The sequence below is a fragment of the Lotus japonicus genome, chromosome 4, assembly GCF_012489685.1.
Source record: "Lotus japonicus ecotype B-129 chromosome 4, LjGifu_v1.2".
NCBI lineage: Eukaryota > Viridiplantae > Streptophyta > Magnoliopsida > Fabales > Fabaceae > Lotus > Lotus japonicus.
The window spans coordinates 49,757,234-49,777,109 of record NC_080044.1 but is presented as its reverse complement, the minus strand read 5'-3'; positions in this window follow the sequence as shown (position 1 = coordinate 49,777,109).

Here is a 19,876-nt window from a genome sequence, read left to right as displayed (position 1 = left end):
AGAGAAGGAAGTTGAGTAAGGTCGATGAAACTATCTTGATGACCGAAGAGTGTAGTGCCATTTTGCAAAGGAAGATGTCTAAAAAGAGGAGAGATCCCGGGAGTTTTACTATTCCGGTGGAGATAGAGGGGTTAACTGTGGTAGAAGCCTTGGGTGATTTAGGAGCGAGTATCAACTTGATGTCGCTTAGTATGTTTAAAAGGTTGAACTTAGGTGAGGTTACCCCAACTATGATTTCTTTGCAAATGGCGGATAGGTCCTTAAAAACCCCTTACGAGATCATTGAAGATGTTGTGGTTAAAATGGATAAGTTTGTCTTCCCAGTGGATTTTGTCATTTTAGACATGGAAGAGGACTCTAAAGTTCCTCTCATACTAGGGAGACCATTCTTAGCCACAGGTGAGGTTGAGATTAAAGTGGCTAAGGGAACTCTAACATTGAAAGTGGGTGAAGAGGAGGTCCTCTTCAATATCTTCGACTCTTTGAAACACCGAGCAGATGAGGAAGTTTTCCGGGGTGAAGTAGTGGATGAGCTCGTGTGTGAAGAGTTTGTTAGGATATCTATTAAGGACCCCTTGGAAACAACAATCATGGAGGGGCTAGAAATGGAGGACCAAAATCTTGAGAGTGAACTTGATTCTTTGTACCATGAGGTGAATGCTACTCTATCTCAATTAGAATCTGTCTCATCCCTTTCCACCGAAAGCATGTGGAGAGAAGAGTTAATTAGGGATGAGGAGATTCCGATTGAGGAGAAGAGTGAGCTCAAGCCACTCCCTTCCTCTCTCAAGTATGCTTATCTTGAGGAAGGTGAGAATAAACCTGTTATTTTGAATAGTGCTCTCACTCCCTTGGAAGAGGAGAAACTCCTCAGAGTTTTGAGGGATCACAAGTCAGCTTTGGGTTGGACTATTGAAGATATCAAAGGTATTAGTCCTGCGATATGCATGCATAAAATTTTGTTGGAAGAAAATTACAAACCTATAGTCCAACCTCAAAGAAGACTTAACCCTTCCATGAAGGATGTGGTGAGGAAAGAGATAATTAAATTGCTTGATGCAAGTGTGATTTATCCAATTTCGGATAGTGAATGGGTAAGTCTCGTTCAAGTGGTTCCCAAGAAAGGAGGCATCACTGTGGTTGCCAATGAGAACAATGAGTTGATTCCCACTCGTCAAGTGACGAAGTGGAGGGTTTGTATTGACTATCAAAGGCTGAATTCGGTAACTAGAAAGGATCACTTTCCTTTGCCCTTCATAGATCAAATGCTGGATAAGTTGGCTGGGCATCAATACTACTGTTTTCTTGATGGCTATTCCGGGTACAACCAAATTTGTGTTGCACCGGAAGACCAAGAGAAGACGGCATTCACTTGCCCTTACGGCGTGTTTGCTTATAAGAGAATGCCATTTGGGCTTTGCAATGCCCCAGCTACTTTCCAAAGGTGTATGTTTGCTATTTTCTCTGACTTGATAGAGACTTGCATCGAGATCTTTATGGACGACTTCTCTGTTTTTGGTCCAAATTTTGATGCTTGTCTAGGGAATTTAGCCTTGGTTCTGAAAAGATGTCAAGAGACCAACTTGGTCTTGAATTGGGAGAAATGCCATTTCATGGTTAGGGATGGCATAGTTCTTGGACACAAGGTGTCTGAAAAGGGGATTGAGGTTGATAGAGCTAAGATTGAAGTCATTGAAAAGCTCCCTCCCCCGACTAACATCAAGGGTATTAGGAGTTTCCTCGGGCATGCTGGATTTTATAGGCGGTTTATTAAAGACTTTTCCAAATTAGCTAAGCCTATGACCAACTTGCTTGAGAAGGAGGCACCTTTTACTTTTGATGAGAAGTGTTTGGAAGCTTTTGAGTCGATTAAAGAGAGTTTGGTGACAGCCCCAGTAATTGTTGCTCCGGATTGGTCTCTACCATTTGAAATCATGTGTGATGCTAGTGATCTGGCTTTAGGGGCTGTCTTGTGTCAAAAGAAAGAAAGAGTGTTGTATGTGATATACTATGCAAGTAGAGTGTTGAATGAGGCCCAAAGGAACTACACTACAACTGAAAAAGAGTTTTTGGGTGTAGTCTTTGCTTGTGAAAAGTTTAGGCCTTACATCTTGGGTTTTAAAGTAATTGTTCATACTGACCATTCTGCTTTGAGGCATTTGTTTGCTAAACAGGACTCTAAGCCAAGGTTGATTCGATGGGTCTTACTCCTTCAAGAGTTTGACCTTGAGATCATTGACCGGAGAGGCAAGGACAATAGCGTGGCAGACCATTTGTCAAGATTGGAAGGTGGGGCGTGCAGCCTAATACCTATTCAAGAGGAGTTCCTGAATGAGAAACTCCTAGTTGTTTCCACCGAGGAACCCCAACCCTGGTATGTACATTTTGCTAATTTCCGTGTTGCTGGACTTATTCCCCATGACTTGAAATGGCAGCAAAAGAAAAAAATTCTGCATGATGCAAAATCTTACCTTTGGGATGACCCTTTCCTTTTCAAAATTTGTTCTGATGGAGTCATTAGAAGGTGTATCCCAGAAGTTGATTTTGAGAAAATTCTTTGGCATTGCCATGGATCAAGTTATGGTGGACATTTTAGTGGGGAGAGGACCGCTGCTAAGGTTCTCCAAAGTGGTTTCTATTGGCCTACGCTGCATAGGGATAGTAGAGCTTTTGTTGAGAGTTGTGATAGATGTCAACGAACTGGTAACATCTCAAGGAGAAATGAGATGCCCCTAAAAAATATTTTGGAAATTGAGTTGTTTGATGTCTGGGGCATCGATTTCATGGGACCTTTCCCACCTTCTTTTGGTTGCCAGTATATTTTAGTGGCTGTTGATTATGTTTCCAAGTGGGTTGAAGCCGCTGCACTCTCAACAAATGACTCTAAGGTGGTGGTTGCTTTTCTAAAAAAGAACATTTTTACTAGGTTTGGTGTTCCTAGGGCAATTATAAGTGATGGGGGTACCCACTTTTGCAACAGAGCTTTCGAGTCTCTCTTGGAAAAATATGGTGTAAAGCACAAAGTGTCTACCCCCTATCACCCCCAAACTAGTGGGCAAGTTGAGATTTCTAATCGAGAATTAAAACGTATTCTTGAAAAGGTGGTAGATTCTTCCAGAAAGGATTGGTCAAGGAAACTTGACGATGCTTTATGGGCCTACCGAACCGCTTTTAAAACTCCGATTGGTACCTCTCCTTTCCACTTAGTTTTTGGGAAAGCGTGTCACTTACCTGTGGAATTAGAACACAAGGCCTATTGGGCCATAAGGAAATTGAATTTTGATTGGAAAGTTGCTAGCGAGAAGAGACTCTTGCAATTGAATGAGCTTGATGAGTTTCGACTCCGAGCTTATGAGAGTGCTAGCATCTACAAGGAAAAAACAAAGAAGTGGCATGATAGAAAAATTTTGAATAGGGAATTTGTCTCAGGGCAATTGGTGCTGCTCTTCAATTCTAGATTGAGACTCTTCCCTGGAAAACTTAAGTCTAGATGGTCTGTACCCTTTGTGGTCAAGAGGGTGTTTCCTCATGGTGCTGTTGAGGTTGAAAACCCAGTGACCAAGAATACTTTCACTGTGAATGGGCAGAGGTTGAAAGTGTACCAAGGTGGTGAGGTTCTGAAGTTGGAAACCATCTTTTTCAAACCTCCTTGACAAGGGGGATAGTCTACCTAAGACTATAACAATGGGCTGCTTGGGAGACAACCCAAGTTTTGTTTTATTTTGCTTGTGTGGTTGTTGCATTTTGCAGGGATTGAGAGCCTAAATTCTGGAGTAGGAGGTGGCTCTAAGGCCTCCATGGTAATTAGTAAAGAAGGTCAACTCTTCCCTTTAGTTTAGCTCATGCATTTTTACATATTTTTTCTTTTATAGCTTTTATTTTTCTTTTTATCATGCATTGTTATTTAAGTTTTTGTTTTTGGGTCTTTTACTTCCCTATACTCACATGCTTTTAGCTATAGTGTTGTTTCCTTACAGGTGCTGTTTTTTGAAAATGCTTTTGTGAATACTTGCTGCTGTTTTTGGGGATGAGTGATTGCGTGTTTGGGGAAGAGAGGAGGAGACTTCGGTCTTCCGAGTGTTTCTTGAGAAAGGAGTCGAGGTGAGTCCATTAAGGGTCTATCTTTGACCCTTCACCATAAAATTTCCCTGGAGGATCCTGACTCACTTGCAATTCTTGGCCCTGCATTAATTCCACTCATAGCATGCTTTGTGATTCTTGTTTTATTCTTGAGACTTGTAGGATTTCTTGAGATTCTGAATTAGTGATTGAACATGGTCTTTAGTTGCCCCACTTGAGCCTTTTTGGAGATTTTTTTTTTGTAGCCAAGTGATTGGGGTGGATGTTTGGTTGGAATATTGGGGAGTGATGGTCCTTGATTATATTTGTATGGAGCTGAAAAATTGTGAAATAGTCTCTTGCCCCGAAAAGAAAAAAATCATTGAAAAAAAAAAAGAAGAAGAACTCCTGAATAAAAGCTGGAGTTGTAAAAGGAAAAAAAAAAGTTGAAAAGAAAGGGGGTGCAAGAAACTTGTGCTAAAAAGTTTATTGTGAAAAGCTCCGGGGGGTTTTAGATTTGGACCACACTCAATGTGCTTGAAGCCTAGGATTTCCTTAGGGACCAACCACCATCATGTCTACCTAGCCAATGTTTCAACCCTTTTTAAAGTCTCTTTGAATATTTGCATGTTTGATCGTGGTTGCTATTGAGTGAATGACATTCAAGACCTATGAACTTACTTGTGTGCTCAGTGCACTAAATCAATATCTCGTCCTAGGATTTTAGTTCTATATGCTTCTCATGAATGGACTCTACACTCTTCTCTCTTCAAAAGATGCATGAAGTAGGTTGTCGGGTCTTTCTCTTGGAACTAGCTGTGATTCCTTTGTCCCCCTGTTTTTTGTGAAGTATTCCTTGTTGAGAGCACTTGTTTGGGGGCATTTCTTGCGCTTGAGGGCAAGCGAGTGTTATTTACGCTCGAGGGCGAGCTGTCGTTGAGTATAGTGGTGTGATGACCCTTGTTTAGTGGTGTTTTTAGGGTCATTTCTTTCTTTGTTTTGAGTCTTTTTGTTGAGTCTCATGTAGTGTTTCATGCATTCTCATGCATTTTTATCTTTCTTTGAGTCTTTACTTCGTTTTGGTAATTTTGTAGTTTTATAGGGAGTTTTCTTGCATTTTAAGTTTAGGACTTGCATGGTTTTATTGTGTTAATTGAAGGATCTCTTGTGCTAATAAGTTCTTTGAGCTTCTGGAATTTTCCTTGGCTTGTTGGTTAAGTTTGCAGATCAGGAACTGAAGGTGAAAGAAGGCCAAGAAGCTTGGAATTGAAGGAGGACATAAAAGAGGCTTGGAAGAGGATTTACAAGAAGCTAAAAAGTCTTTTCCAGCGAGCTTAAGCGCCTAGGCGCTGGGAATTGGCGCCTAGGCGCTAGTTATGTTTTGTCAGGCAGCTGGAATTGGCGCCTAGGCGCTGGGAATTGGCGCCTAGGCGCCAATTACCTTCCAGATAGCATGTTTTTGGCTGGAATTGGCGCTCAAGCGCTCTGAATTGGCGCCTGAGCGCCCAGACTCGACTGTTTTGCCAATAAATTGGTTTTTAGACATTTCTCTTGGAACCTTTTGTCATTGTATCATTTTTTCATAAGTTAGAAGAGAGGGTTTGAGTTCTGGAGCTTGAGAAGCTTTCCCTAAGCCATATGTTTCAGGTTTCATCTTTATCTTCATGTATGGATTCCATAGCCATGCTTGGCTAAAACCCCTTTTGTTTTGGGTTCTTTGTAAGACTTTGGATGTTTTAGCTTTCATTCCTTTTCTATTCATGTTGTTCTGAGTAAACCCTTGAATCTCACTCCTATGATTTATCTCTCAAGCTTGAATGCATGCTAGCTTTTTACTTTTCTATAATCATAACGATAGTTTGTTATAGAATTGGGACTTGTTGTGAGATTACCTCTTCTATACTTGCTGCTAGGAATAGAGGAAGGGTTGAGGTTTGTTGGCCTGAATTGCATGCTTAGTGCTTCTAACAAATGTTTAGGTTATCAAGGAATTGAATCTATCTTTTGATTAGAAAGGGTTTTCTTTACGAGGCATCGATAGATGACTATCTAGGCTAGAACATCAAGGATAGACTCAGGATTAATTGAATAGGAAGGTTTGCTAAAACTGAATTTGTTGAGCAAGAACCCAAGGCAATCTCATCTCTGAATTTCAATCACTTTATTACTTGATCACTTGTCTTTTTACAAACTCAAGAAACAACCAATCATTAAAACTGAATTTTACTCGCTTTTCAACCTTGAACTTGAATCTTAAACTGGATTTGCAATCTAATTCCCTGTGGTTCGATAATTTAAAACCGGGTAGATTCTGTACACTTGCAAAAGAACCAACCAACACTACACTTGACCCGTCAACCCCCAACTTTCCCGGGGCTGGCGACAAAGAAGGAAATCTCCCCGCGGACCGCCCGAAGAACCCTTCTGTCAGCTCCTTCCAGGATCCTTTTGGTTTCCTCCTTTCTCACCCCTATCTCGAGAAACTGAGGGAGGATTCCAGCCAAGACTCACAGGATGTTGCCCAGGAAGCCGTGTCAAACCTCCTCCGCACCAGGTGCTTGTTCGCCCAAGTGGCCCGGCGCGCTCGGCCTCTTACTGGAGTTGCTGAGCTCCGCCAAGAGGTGGAGAAGCTCCGCTCCGACAACCTCCGGGCCAACGACACTTGCTCCAACCTGTCCAATCAACTAGTAGTGGAGGAGGGCAAGATTAAAAAGATACTGGAACAGCTCACGAAGGCGAAACTGGCACTGGTAAAGGCAAATTGAAGAGAGGAAGAACTCGAGATCCGGATCGAGGAACTTCAGCGGGACCTCGATGCCAAATGGAGCATCTCTGCCTTACAAGAGGAAGCCCTGGTCGCCAGAGACAAAGAAATTACCGCCCTACGTGAAGAATTGGCGAAAAAGGGTAAGGCACTTGTTGAGGCCAAGTTAGATCTGGCATCCAAATGTAAGCTTGCGGCTGAGGGAGATGCCCGAGCTGAGGCTCTTGAGAAGAAAATAAGGGAGGAAGCTGCTCAAGTGGCGGCCAAAGAACGTGTACGCGGCTTCCTTATCGCCAAAGCCCAAGTCAAGCATCTCCATCCTTCCGTCAACCTTGACTCCATGGGAATTTTCAAAAAGGTTAATCCAACCGGGCTGGAGGGTCCAGAGGATCCACCAGACGCTGCCAACGTTGACCTGGGAGATGCTGTGGAACGAGGACAAGGAATACAATGTTAACCATTCTTGATAATTGTAATGCAAGTACTGCTTTTTCCTTCTAGGCATGAATTTATTTTAATTGTATCTCTTAATCCTAAGTTAATTAGTTCAGCTTCATTTTCTATATTTATTTTAACGCTCCCTCCGAAATTTTCCATGCTCCCTTCTTAGTCCTCTTAGATCCGAATTACGTTTGACGACATTGATAGTGCGCCAGGTTTAACTAGGACTTTTGCTCAGTTTTGAACTGAGGCTTTGTTCACACGCTTTTCCCGTAAGATCAGGTGTGGCCTCGCCAGTTCTGCTTGGCGAGGATTTACGGTGGCTCGGGTCCCAATGGCCATGTGGGTTGCCCGAGGCTTAGCCTAGTTAGGATCGCTCGCCCATATTTCGGGGAGGCTGTTGGGATAAGAAGTTTATCCGCGCACGTCGCCAACGAGTGACGGCGAGCAGCGTCGGTTTTTCCGGAGCGATCCCCAGACATCAAGGTCGTGTTGGGATCGCCACCTTCAGGGAATTTTTCCCACCTAGCACTTGCCGCAATTCAGTGTGATTGAAATCGCTTGATACAATTTTTGTATTTTCAATCAGACGTTAAAGTCAACAAACTCCCGAGATGGAGAACAAGAACGTGTCTTTCTTTTTACAATTTAGGTGTTTTAGCCAACAAACTCCTGAGATGGAGAACAAAATCGTGTCTTTGTTTTTAATCTCGCGGCTTCCATGAGTCTTGCTTAGTTGATTGTCGCTGCACCAAGCCGATCTTTTCCTTAATCTTCAGCTGTAGTAATACCTCAGGCTTGACGCGTTCCAAGATCGTGGCACTCGCCTCCCATCCAAACTCTCGAGGTGGTAGGCCCCCTTTCCCAATGCTTTCAAGATTCTGTAAGGGCTTTCCCAGATCGAGCTCAACTTGTTCCCCACATTCCCAGTCCGTTTCTTAAGAACCAGATCTCCATCTTGCATCGCCCTTGGGCGGACTTTCGTGTCATACCTCGTCGTAGCCCGCTGCTTCATCGCCGCCTCTTTGATACGAGCCTCCTCTCATGTTTCAGATAACAAGTTCAGCTCCACCGCCATGTTGGAAGAGTTCTCGCCCTCGAACTGTGGTGCTGTCTACCAAGAGCTGTTGTCTATCTCCACTGGCAGCATGGCGTCCGCCCCGTAGGTCATCCTGAAAGGGGTTTCCTTTGTGGTTGAATGTGGCGTCGTGTTGTAGGACCAAATCACAACCGGGAGCTCGTCCAGCCATGCTCCTTTTGCCTCAGAGAGTCGACGTTTCAAACCCCACAAGATCACTTTATTCGCTAACTCCGCTTGTCCATTGGTCTGAGGGTGTTCTAGTGAAGAGAATCTCCTCTGTATACCCATTTCCTCACAGAACTCCCTTGCCTGATTACTTGCAAACTGTGTTCCATTGTCTGGGACGATCGCCCTTGGGACCCCAAACCGGCACACGATTCTTTTCCAGTAAAAGCTTACGATCTTACCTGCAGTGATACTTGCAAGGGGCTCGGCTTCTACCCATTTTGTGAAGTAATCCACTGCTACAAGGATGAATTTCATCTGTGATTTGGTGGTTGGGAAAGGTCCGACCAGTTTGACTCCCCACATGGCGAAGGGCCATGGCGCGTTGATCGAAGCCAACTGTTCTGGCGGGGCTTTGGGCAAGTCCGCAAACATTTAGCATTTTTCGCATTTGTGAAGTAATTCCTGGCTCGCGCGCCGCCCTAAGGCAAGCGTCCCTGGGCGAGGGCCTCAGGGGTCTCGCCCAATCCATTACTCTTTGTGACACATCTCAAAGAAACACTTAAGAAACATGCTTCTCCAAACAAAATTGACATGATTGGAAAATAGTGGATAGAATCTTAAACACTCAAAACATTCTAGGAATAGATAATGTTCCCGTGGCCCAAACCCTCACTTTGCCTCCACTCCATTTTGTTCAAGTAAAAAGGCTTCCCATCATATCAACACATTATAAATGGCAATATAAGAACCAATTCAAGGAAATATTGGATGCACATGAAGTCATGAACTAATTCCGAGAGAAATTAATTCCAATATTGTTTTCTATTCATAGCAAGTTTGTACGCATGGTTAAAGCTCTCAAAATCACTACTCGCAAGCACCCCCAAAGCTACCTCCAATAGTTTCCCACATAATCCTTATGCCCCTCATGTGGAGTGCACTTAGCTTCCAACGCGCACTCATTTAAGAGTGATAGGAAGGGGTGAAAGAGAAAAGTGTGATAACATGGATGCTTAGAAGGAGTGAAAAACGAGTTGTATATATAAAAACAGTTGTGGACTTATAGGAATTAATTGTAGATAAAACTACTAATGTTGCAATGTGTATTCCCCAACCAACCCTTGAATCATACCATACAAACAGAATATTGAGACATCCCTCGCAATTGCACACAAAAAGGCCCTTAAAGGGATCCACAATACAAAAACTCAAAGACATCAGTAACAATTAACAGGTGAGTAAAGCCAAGTTCCAAGCATTGCCAGAAGCAACAAAACCATCATTGTAAAGCTCAATGGCAAAAGACATATGGGTGGTAAGGGGTGATAGGGTACTTACTACTTCCAGACCGGTGGGAGCTTCTTAGTCTTCTTGTAGTAGCGAGCAAGCCTGTGGATCCTGCTCTCCACAATAATCAACTTGAACTTGGAGTCCTTGTCCTTCCTGTTCCTCTCCAAATGCTTACGGATAGAGACAGCCTTCTTGATCAAATGGTACAGATCCTCAGGAATCTCAGGTGCAAGCCCTGAAAATCAACCCCTCAAATCATCAATATTCCAACCATAAAATCCAATATAAAGCAACACTCCTTCCACTACCACCATTCCCCACTAAGTCTTGAAACCAAAACCAAAAAGAGGGCACAAACCAGTATAAAGCAACTAAAGAACAAAACCAAAACCGAAAAAGATTTCTCGTGGTCGAGAAAGGTTCTGCCATGAAGAAGATAGGAACAATTTAGCTTCATTAAGGAAAGCAAAGCAAAATTAAGAGGAGAAAGCACGAACACAAGGTTGAATCAGAGGCTAGGGTTTTGTTTCTTGCTTCCGGTGCGGGAAGAGTAAAAGGATTTTGAAAGAGAAACTAATCGAGAAATTGAATGTGAAGAGAGAGGGGGAGAGAGAGAGGGTTCGAAATCAAGGTGCGGGAAATGGGTTGGATCGAAATCTGATTGAATTTCAAAAACAATTGTAACATCATCAATGTTTGCAATATGTGAAGTGAAAGGCAGGTTTGTCTACGGTACACAACTTTTTTGTTGTGTAAAGTTGCACAAGGGACATATAACTCCCTACCACCGGTCACTAATCATATAATTAAATTAATTTAAATTCATTAGATTCTAATTAAACTTGAAATGATTGTTTTACCCTCCAAACAATATCTAATTTTGAAATCTTGGCCTCCTCTCTTTCTTTCTTCCCGTGGGTTTCTGCAACCTGTACCCGCATCACCATCTGCAGTCTCCCCTGTCCTCCGTTTACACACGGCTTTCCGTTTGTGGTTACAAAGAGCAGAGGCCAAAGCTTTCAAACCGAACCATGTAACACCCTCTAAACCCCCGCGTAAATATTATAACATAAATCAGAGTAAAATGCATAACAAATAGGGTATCACATTTAATCTCCAAAACCATAAATCAAAACACATGTCATGCTCATAATAAATATATAAATTTCCAAACTTAGTGTCATAACGTCATATGCATAGCACAGCGGATTTATTTTTCAACTCCAAACTAAAACATAATTCCAAAAATAAATAAAGAGAGTTCACAAAATAACTCCTAACATCAAGGTTCAAACTAAGCGTTTCCCCGGTGTTACATAATAGAGCATGACTCCCATCACTAAAAGCATATCTAAAAGACTAGCTCCTCTGACTAACCCTCGCGAGAAGCTCCACTGTCCTCCGTACCTGAGCGATGTCGCATAGAACATCATTCCAACAGAAGGGTGAGAACTCATATCATATGGATAAGCATAATAATAAGTAATGCGAAAGCTTATAAAAATTATCCATAAATTTCTCATACATAATTAAGAAAATATATCATAAAATTTAATATAATCAATTAATTTTCAAAGTATGCCAATACTCCATAATCATAGCTCAGACAAAGCAAATATAAATATTGTCAATTACCACAACAACAAAATTCTCCAAAGATATTGCAGTTAACTTTAATTAACATCAATAACTCCCTACAATAACTTATATGACTCAAGTGTGACTCCGTGCAATTGTCTTTGGTACCAAAGTTGTTATCCTTAGCGGTATCACCGCGTCCACTCCAGACAGATAACCACCAATAAAGCCCTCGCTCTAGGCTTCAAAACCACTCCAGTTTTGGGACAAGTCACTAGCCTCCACGAGAACTAGCAAACATTGCCTCTTGACAACTATGCAGTGTATTGTGCAAAACTCAACTAACATATGCATATTTAGACCATCTTCAAGTCTTAATTATTTTAGCATATTCATCACCAGCTCAACAATACAAATTATCCCCAATTTCACAAAACATACAGTAATTGTCACCAATGCAGAATTGAGTTCTCCAAAAACCAAATTCAATCAATATATAATATATACGTATTGGAACAAAACTGAATCAAGAAACTTATAATCCAAAAACATATATATTACGTGAAACCAAAAACAGCAAATATACAATTTTGGTTGAAACCGAAAACACAAATTCTCAAAGTATTGATAAGCACGCATGTTACATGAATCCAATTTCTAGTTCTACACGTTTGGCGGCACTACCAGACATTAGACAATTTGATGTATGGTCAAATAAAGCACTTTTTGTTTTCTATTTTTCCTTTACAAAACAGGTTGCAGTGGTACTAAAATCAACCGAAATCAAAACATGGCATGTTCGTAAGGGTTAGTATCCGCACAAGAGTTTTATACTCCAATAAGGTTGAGGGTTAAACGTATTCCTTTGGTATCCGGGATGGAATAATTAAATTTTCTAAATTTTCACAATATACATGCTCCATCACCACACTCTCTCAACCCCACAAATCCACAATTCATACCCTAAATTCAAACCTTTAGAAAATTTTGCATCTTAGGGTTCCTAAATCATGCTTTCCACCATTACTAACTATTATGCCAAACCAGAAAATAAGAATTCAAACCCTTACCTCTTGAAGATCAAAGCCTAGGTTTTCTTCTCTTTTCTCCTCTCCTTCTTGCTTTCACGCTTTCTCCCTTTTCTGTTTGCTCTTCTAATTCTGATTTCTCTTTCTTTCTTTTCTCTTTCTATTTAACTCCTAATTACTCACTCTAAACCCTAAAACCCCTTTTAATTAAATCTTATGTAATTAAATAATATAATTTAAATATTATTATACTCCCTCCATATATCACTTAAACACCTTATTATATTATAAAATCACCTATTTATTCAAGCTACTATATAACCCAATAATAATTAAAATAAATTAATAAATATTCTACTAATCGGAAAACGGGGTGTTACAACTCTCCCCCACTTAAGGATTTTCGCCCTCGAAAATTACCTTAACCGAACAACTCGGGGTAGGACTCCTTCATCTGACTCTCAAGCTCCCAAGTAACATTTCCCCCTGCTGGTCCTCCCCAAGCAACCTTCACCAATGCAATCTCCTTGCCACGAAGTTGCTTCAATCTTTTATCCTCTATTCGCATAGGTGATGTCTCCACGGTTAAGTTATCTCTTACTTGCACATCATCTACTTGGATCACATGAGACGGATCAGCAATGTATTTCCTCAACTGCGACACATGGAACACGTCATGGAGATTAGCAAGTGACAGTGGCAAGGCAATCCGATAAGCCACTGCACCTACTCTCTCTCTGAAATTTGATAAGGACCAATGAAACGCGGCGTCAACTTACGCGACTTCAATGCTCGTCCAACACCCGTTACCGGAGTGACTCTAAGAAATACATGGTCTCCCTTCTCGAATTCGAGTGCTTTCCTCCTCTTATCGTGGTAACTTTTCTGACGACTCTGAGAAGCCTTCATCTTCTCCCGAATCATCTTGATCTTGTCAGTGGTCTGTTGAACTATCTCTGGTCCTACAACCACACTCTCACCAGATTCATACCAACATATTGGCGTCCTACATCTCCTTCCATACAAAGCTTCAAATGGTGCCATCCCAATACTAGCATGGAAACTATTGTTATAAGTAAACTCAATCATAGGCAGGAAACTATCCCAAGCACCTCCTTGTTCCAACACACAAGCTCTCAAAATATCTTCCAGTGACTGAATTGTCCTCTCCGTCTGACCATCTGTTTGAGGATGGTAAGCAGAACTCAAACGCAACTTCGTACCCAAAGCACTTTGCAATCCTTCCCAAAATCTAGAGGTAAACCTCGGATCTCGATCCGACACAATACTAGACGGAATACCATGCAAACTGACAATCTTCTCAATGTACAACTTCGCCAATTTCTCCATGGGATAATCCATCCTTATAGGAATAAAGTGGGCAGATTTCGTCAACCTGTCTACAACCACCCAAACAGCATCACAGTGACTCGATGTCCTAGGAAATCCAGACACAAAATCCATGGAAACACTATCCCATTTCCATTCAGGAATGGATAAAGGTTGCATCAAACCAGATGGCTTCTGATGCTCAATTTTTGACTTCTGACAAGTCAAACAAGAATACACAAACTCCGCAATTTCTTTCTTCATTCGCGGCCACCAAAATAATTTTCTCAAATCTTGATACATTTTCGTAGCTCCAGGATGAATACTCAGTCCACTACGATGCCCCTCCTCAAGAATCCTCTTCCTCAAATCAGATACAGCCGGAACACAAACCCTGTCATGACATCTCATGATACCATTCTCATCGATCCTAAAATCACCACCTCGCCCTTGATTGATCAAAGTCAACCGATCCACCAAACTCAAATCAGATTGTTGACCCTCTCGAATCTCATCAAGAATGCCACTAGTAAGCTTCAACATACCAAGCTTCACCCCATTAGAAGTCTCTTCACAAACTAAACTCAAATCTCTAAATTGCTCGAGTAACTCCATCTCTCGTACCATCAACATGGACATATGTAAAGACTTTCTACTTAAAGCATCAGCTACCACATTCGCTTTACCCGGATTGTAATTCAAACTAAAATCATAATCCTTCAAGAACTCTAGCCATCTTCTCTGCCTCATGTTCAACTCTTTTTGATCAAACAGATACTTCAAACTCTTGTGATCACTAAACACCTCAAATCTTGATCCAAACAGATAATGCCTCCATAGTTTTAAAACAAATACAACAGCAGCTAATTCCATATCGTGAGTCGGATAATTTCTCTCGTGCACTTTAAGTTGCCTTGAAGCATAAGCCACAACTTGTTGATTCTGCATTAACACACCACCCAAACCCATCAAAGAAGCATCACAATACACTTCGAACGGTTCCACCGGATTAGGCAAAATCAAAACAGGATCGGTTGTCAACCTTCTCTTCAACTCTCGGAAACTAGTTTCACACTCCGCGGTCCAAACAAAAGCTTGACCCTTCCTAGTCAACTGCGTCATTGGCAAAGCTAACTTGGAAAAGCCTTCAATAAATTTCCGGTAATAGCCTGCTAAGCCCAGAAATCTTCGGATCTCAGAGACAGACTTCGGAGCTTCCCACTGCGACACGGCCTCAACCTTCGATGGATCAACAGCAATACCTTCACTCGATATCACATGGCCAAGGAAACTTACTTCTTTCAACCAAAACTCACACTTAGAAAGTTTAGCATACAACTGTTTCTCCTTCAACACAGACAACACAATTCGCAGATGCTCAGCATGATCTTCTTCACTCTTGGAATAAATCAAAATATCATCAATGAAAACAACAACGAACTTATCCAAGTACTGATGGAAAATTATGTTCATGTATTCCATAAATACACCAGGGGCATTAGTCACTCCGAATGGCATTACAGAATACTCATAGTGACCATATCTGGTTCTAAAAGCAGTTTTCTGAATATCTTCAGGCTTCACACGAATTTGATGATACCCAGACCTCAAATCTATCTTACTGAACACACTTGCACCAACCAACTGATCCATCAAATCGTCGATTCTTGGAAGTGGATACTTATTCTTGATAGTTACTTTATTCAGCTGTCTATAATCTACACATAATCTCATAGTACCCTCCTTCTTCTTAACCAGCAAAATCGGTGCGCCCCACGGTGACACACTAGGGCGAATAAACTTCTTCTCGAGCAAATCCTCCAATTGACTCTTCAATTCTTTCAATTCAAGTGCTGACATCCGATATGGGGCCATCGATACCGGCCTAGTTCCAGGAACTAAGTCGATCGCAAACTCAACTTCACGTTCTGGCGGCAAATCACTTATCTCCGCGGGAAAGACCTCCGGAAAATCACAAACGATCGCTAACTCACCAGTTGTTTCTTTCTCAGTAAGACTCAAGGTTGCCAATAGCATAAACACCTCAGCGCCCTCCCGCAGTGACTCATTCACTTGCTTAGTGGACATAAACATATCCGCGTTCTTTTCAGGTTCAAGAAAAAGAATTGCCTTAGCAAAGCAATTGATATAGACACGGTTGGATCTCAACCAATCATACCAAGAATAACATCTAGTTGATCTAAAGAAAGGCACACTAAATCGACTTCAAAGTCTTTATCACAAATACTTAACGGGCAACGCAAACATGCATGAGAAGTAGTCACTGACCCCATAGCTGGAGTATCAATAACCATATTTCTATCCATAACAGTTAACTGAAGATTCAACTCCTTGACACAATTCAAAGAAATGAAAGAATGTGTTGCACCAGTATCAATAATAGCAATCAAAGGTGTACTTTTAATAAAGCACGTACCTCGGATCAGTCTATCCTCAGCAGTAGTCTCAGCACCAGATAAGGCAAACACCTTTCCTCTCGCCTGATCCTTCTTCGGCTTGTCACACTTGGTACTAATGTGACCTTGCTCACCACAGTTGTAGCAAGTCACCATCGGGCCATCTTTACAATCATAAGACCTGTGACCTAGCTTGCCACACCTGAAACATTTCACCTCAGAATTGGGACACTCTGGAGAACGATGTCCTTCAACACCACACTTGTAGCACCTAACCGGATTAGGAGCTCCTCCCCCACTTGGCTTCTTGTCATGACCAACTTTCTGTTTACTCATATCAGCAGGTTTCCCATACGGTTTTCCTCTGAATTGCCCCTTTTCTTTCTTCTCTTTCAAAGACTTGTAGTGAGCAGCACTCTCCCTGCTATCTTCATCATAGATCCTACTCCTGTTAACCAGATCAGAGAATCGGACAATCTGTTGATAGCCCACAGCCTTCTTGATCTCAGGTCTCAAACCATTCACAAACTTGTTACACTTAGATCTCTCAGCTTCAGCAGTATTGTAGTGGGGACAAAACTTAATCAATTCCTCAAACTTTGCAGCATACTCCGCCACAGTTCCATTACCCTGCTTCAGTTCAAGAAACTCAATTTCCTTCTTTCCACGCACGTCTTCTGGATAGTACTTCTCAAGAAATGCACCCTTGAAAAGATCCCAAGTAATCTCCATCCCATCACCTTCAAACCTCTGAACAGTGTTGTCCCACCAATCTTCAGCTTCTTTCTCAAGCATATGGGTGCCAAACTGCACCTTCTGCGCATCAGTACAATTCATGACTCGAAAGATCTTCTCAATTGCTTTCAGCCATGCCTGTGCTTTGTCAAGGTTGTATGCTCCTTCAAAGGTTGGTGGATTGTTCCTCTGAAACTTCCCCAAAGCACGAAATTCATCCTGATTCTAGTTTCCAACATTCGCCTGCTAACCTTGCCCAATGGCGCCAGCCAACAATGCCAATGCCTCAGCGATAGCTTCATCATTCCTTCCTGCAACCATTGTCCTGAGAATTCCAAAACAGTATCAATTGCGTCAAAAACACATATCGAATACAAAAAAGGATTTAAACATGCTAATAGACATGCTAATAAACCTAGCCTACTGACCAACCAGGCTCTGATACCACTAATGTAACACCCTCTAAACCCCCGCGTAAATATTATAACATAAATCAGAGTAAAATGCATAACTAAGAGGGTATCACATTTAATCTCCAAAACCATAAATCAAAACACCTGTCATGCTCATAATAAATATATAAATTTCCAAACTTAGTGTCATAACGTCATATGCATAGCACAGCGGATTTATTTTTCAACTCCAAACTAAAACATAATTCCAAAAATAAATAGAGTTCACAAAATAACTCCTAACATCAAGGTTCAAACTAAGCGTTTCCCCGGTGTTACATAATAGAGCATGACTCCCATCACTAAAAGCATATCTAAAAGACTAGCTCCTCTGACTAACCCTCGCGAGAAGCTCCACTGTCCTCCGTACCTGAGCGATGTCGCATAGAACATCATTCCAACAGAAGGGTGAGAACTCATATCATATGGATAAGCATAATAATAAGTAATGCGAAAGCTTATAAAAATTATCCATAAATTTCTCATACATAATTAAGAAAATATATCATAAAATTTAATATAATCAATTAATTTTTAAAGTATGCCAATACTCCATAATCATAGCTCAGACAAAGCAAATATAAATATTGTCAATTACCACAACAACAAAATTCTCCAAAGATATTGCAGTTAACTTTAATTAACATCAATAACTCCCTACAATAACTTATATGACTCAAGTGTGACTCCGTGCAATTGTCTTTGGTACCAAAGTTGTTATCCTTAGCGGTATCACCGCGTCCACTCCAGACAGATAACCACCAATAAAGCCCTCGCTCTAGGCTTCAAAACCACTCCAGTTTTGGGACAAGTCACTAGCCTCCACGAGAACTAGCAAACATTGCCTCTTGACAACTATGCAGTGTATTGTGCAAAACTCAACTAACATATGCATATTTAGACCATCTCCAAGTCTTAATTATTTTAGCATATTCATCACCAGCTCAACAATACAAATTATCCCCAATTTCACAAAACATGCAGTAATTGTCACCAATGCAGAATTGAGTTCTCCAAAAACCAAATTCAATCAATATATAATATATACGTATTGGAACAAAACTGAATCAAGAAACTTATAATCCAAAAACATATATATTACGTGAAACCAAAACAGCAAATATACAATTTTGGTTGAAACCGAAAACACAAATTCTCAAAGTATTGATAAGCACGCATGTTACATGAATCCAATTTCTAGTTCTACACGTTTGGCGGCACTACCAGACATTAGACAATTTGATGTATGGTCAAATAAAGCACTTTTTGTTTTCTATTTTTCCTTTACAAAACAGGTTGCAGTGGTACTAAAATCAACCGAAATCAAAACATGGCATGTTCGTAAGGGTTAGTATCCGCACAAGAGTTTTATACTCCAATAAGGTTGAGGGTTAAACGTATTCCTTTGGTATCCGGGATGGAATAATTAAATTTTCTAAATTTTCACAATATACATGCTCCATCACCACACTCTCTCAACCCCACAAATCCACAATTCATACCCTAAATTCAAACCTTTAGAAAATTTTGCATCTTAGGGTTCCTAAATCATGCTTTCCACCATTACTAACTATTATGCCAAACCAGAAAATAAGAATTCAAACCCTTACCTCTTGAAGATCAAAGCCTAGGTTTTCTTCTCTTTTCTCATCTCCTTCTTGCTTTCACGCTTTCTCCCTTTTCTGTTTGCTCTTCTAATTCTGATTTCTCTTTCTTTCTTTTCTCTTTCTATTTAACTCATAATTACTCACTCTAAACCCTAAAACCCCTTTTAATTAAATCTTATGTAATTAAATAATATAATTTAAATATTATTATACTCCCTCCATATATCACTTAAACACCTTATTATGTTATAAAATCACCTATTTATTCAAGCTACTATATAACCCAATAATAATTAAAATAAATTAATAAATATTCTACTAATCGGAAAACGGGGTGTTACAAACCGTGCCGCATTTGGTTTCCATATCTATCTATATATATTAGAAAAGAACAACTTCTAGCATGACGTGTCGCTCTCACAGGCCAAGTTAGTGACGTGTCGCTCCCAGATTAATTCTCACTTAATTATTTACACGTCAGCTTTTCCACCTATTAATTCTCATTTAATAATTTACACATCAGCTTTTCCACCTTGGCCCTATTTGCCACATTAAATTTTAGATTTGATTAGGATTTAGGTTGTTTATTTCTTGATTTAATCTTAATTTATTTTTAATTTATTTTTAGAGCATTAATTAATTTTTAAAGTATTTTTATTGAATTTTCGGATTTTTAATTAATTCAGAATTTTATGAGTTTTTATTGTGATTTGCTAAATTTTGATAGTTTTTATCTATATTTATTTAGTACCTTTTTAAATTTTAGATTTGATTAGGATTTAGGTTGTTTGTTTTTATGTATCTTTGTTAGATAGTTTCTGTTAAAAAATCTTCCTAAAAAATATTATTTTTTATATAGAGTATCAATATCAATCTATATTAGAAAATAAAAAGGGTTAGTAGAGCAAAAAAACCTTCATACGTTCT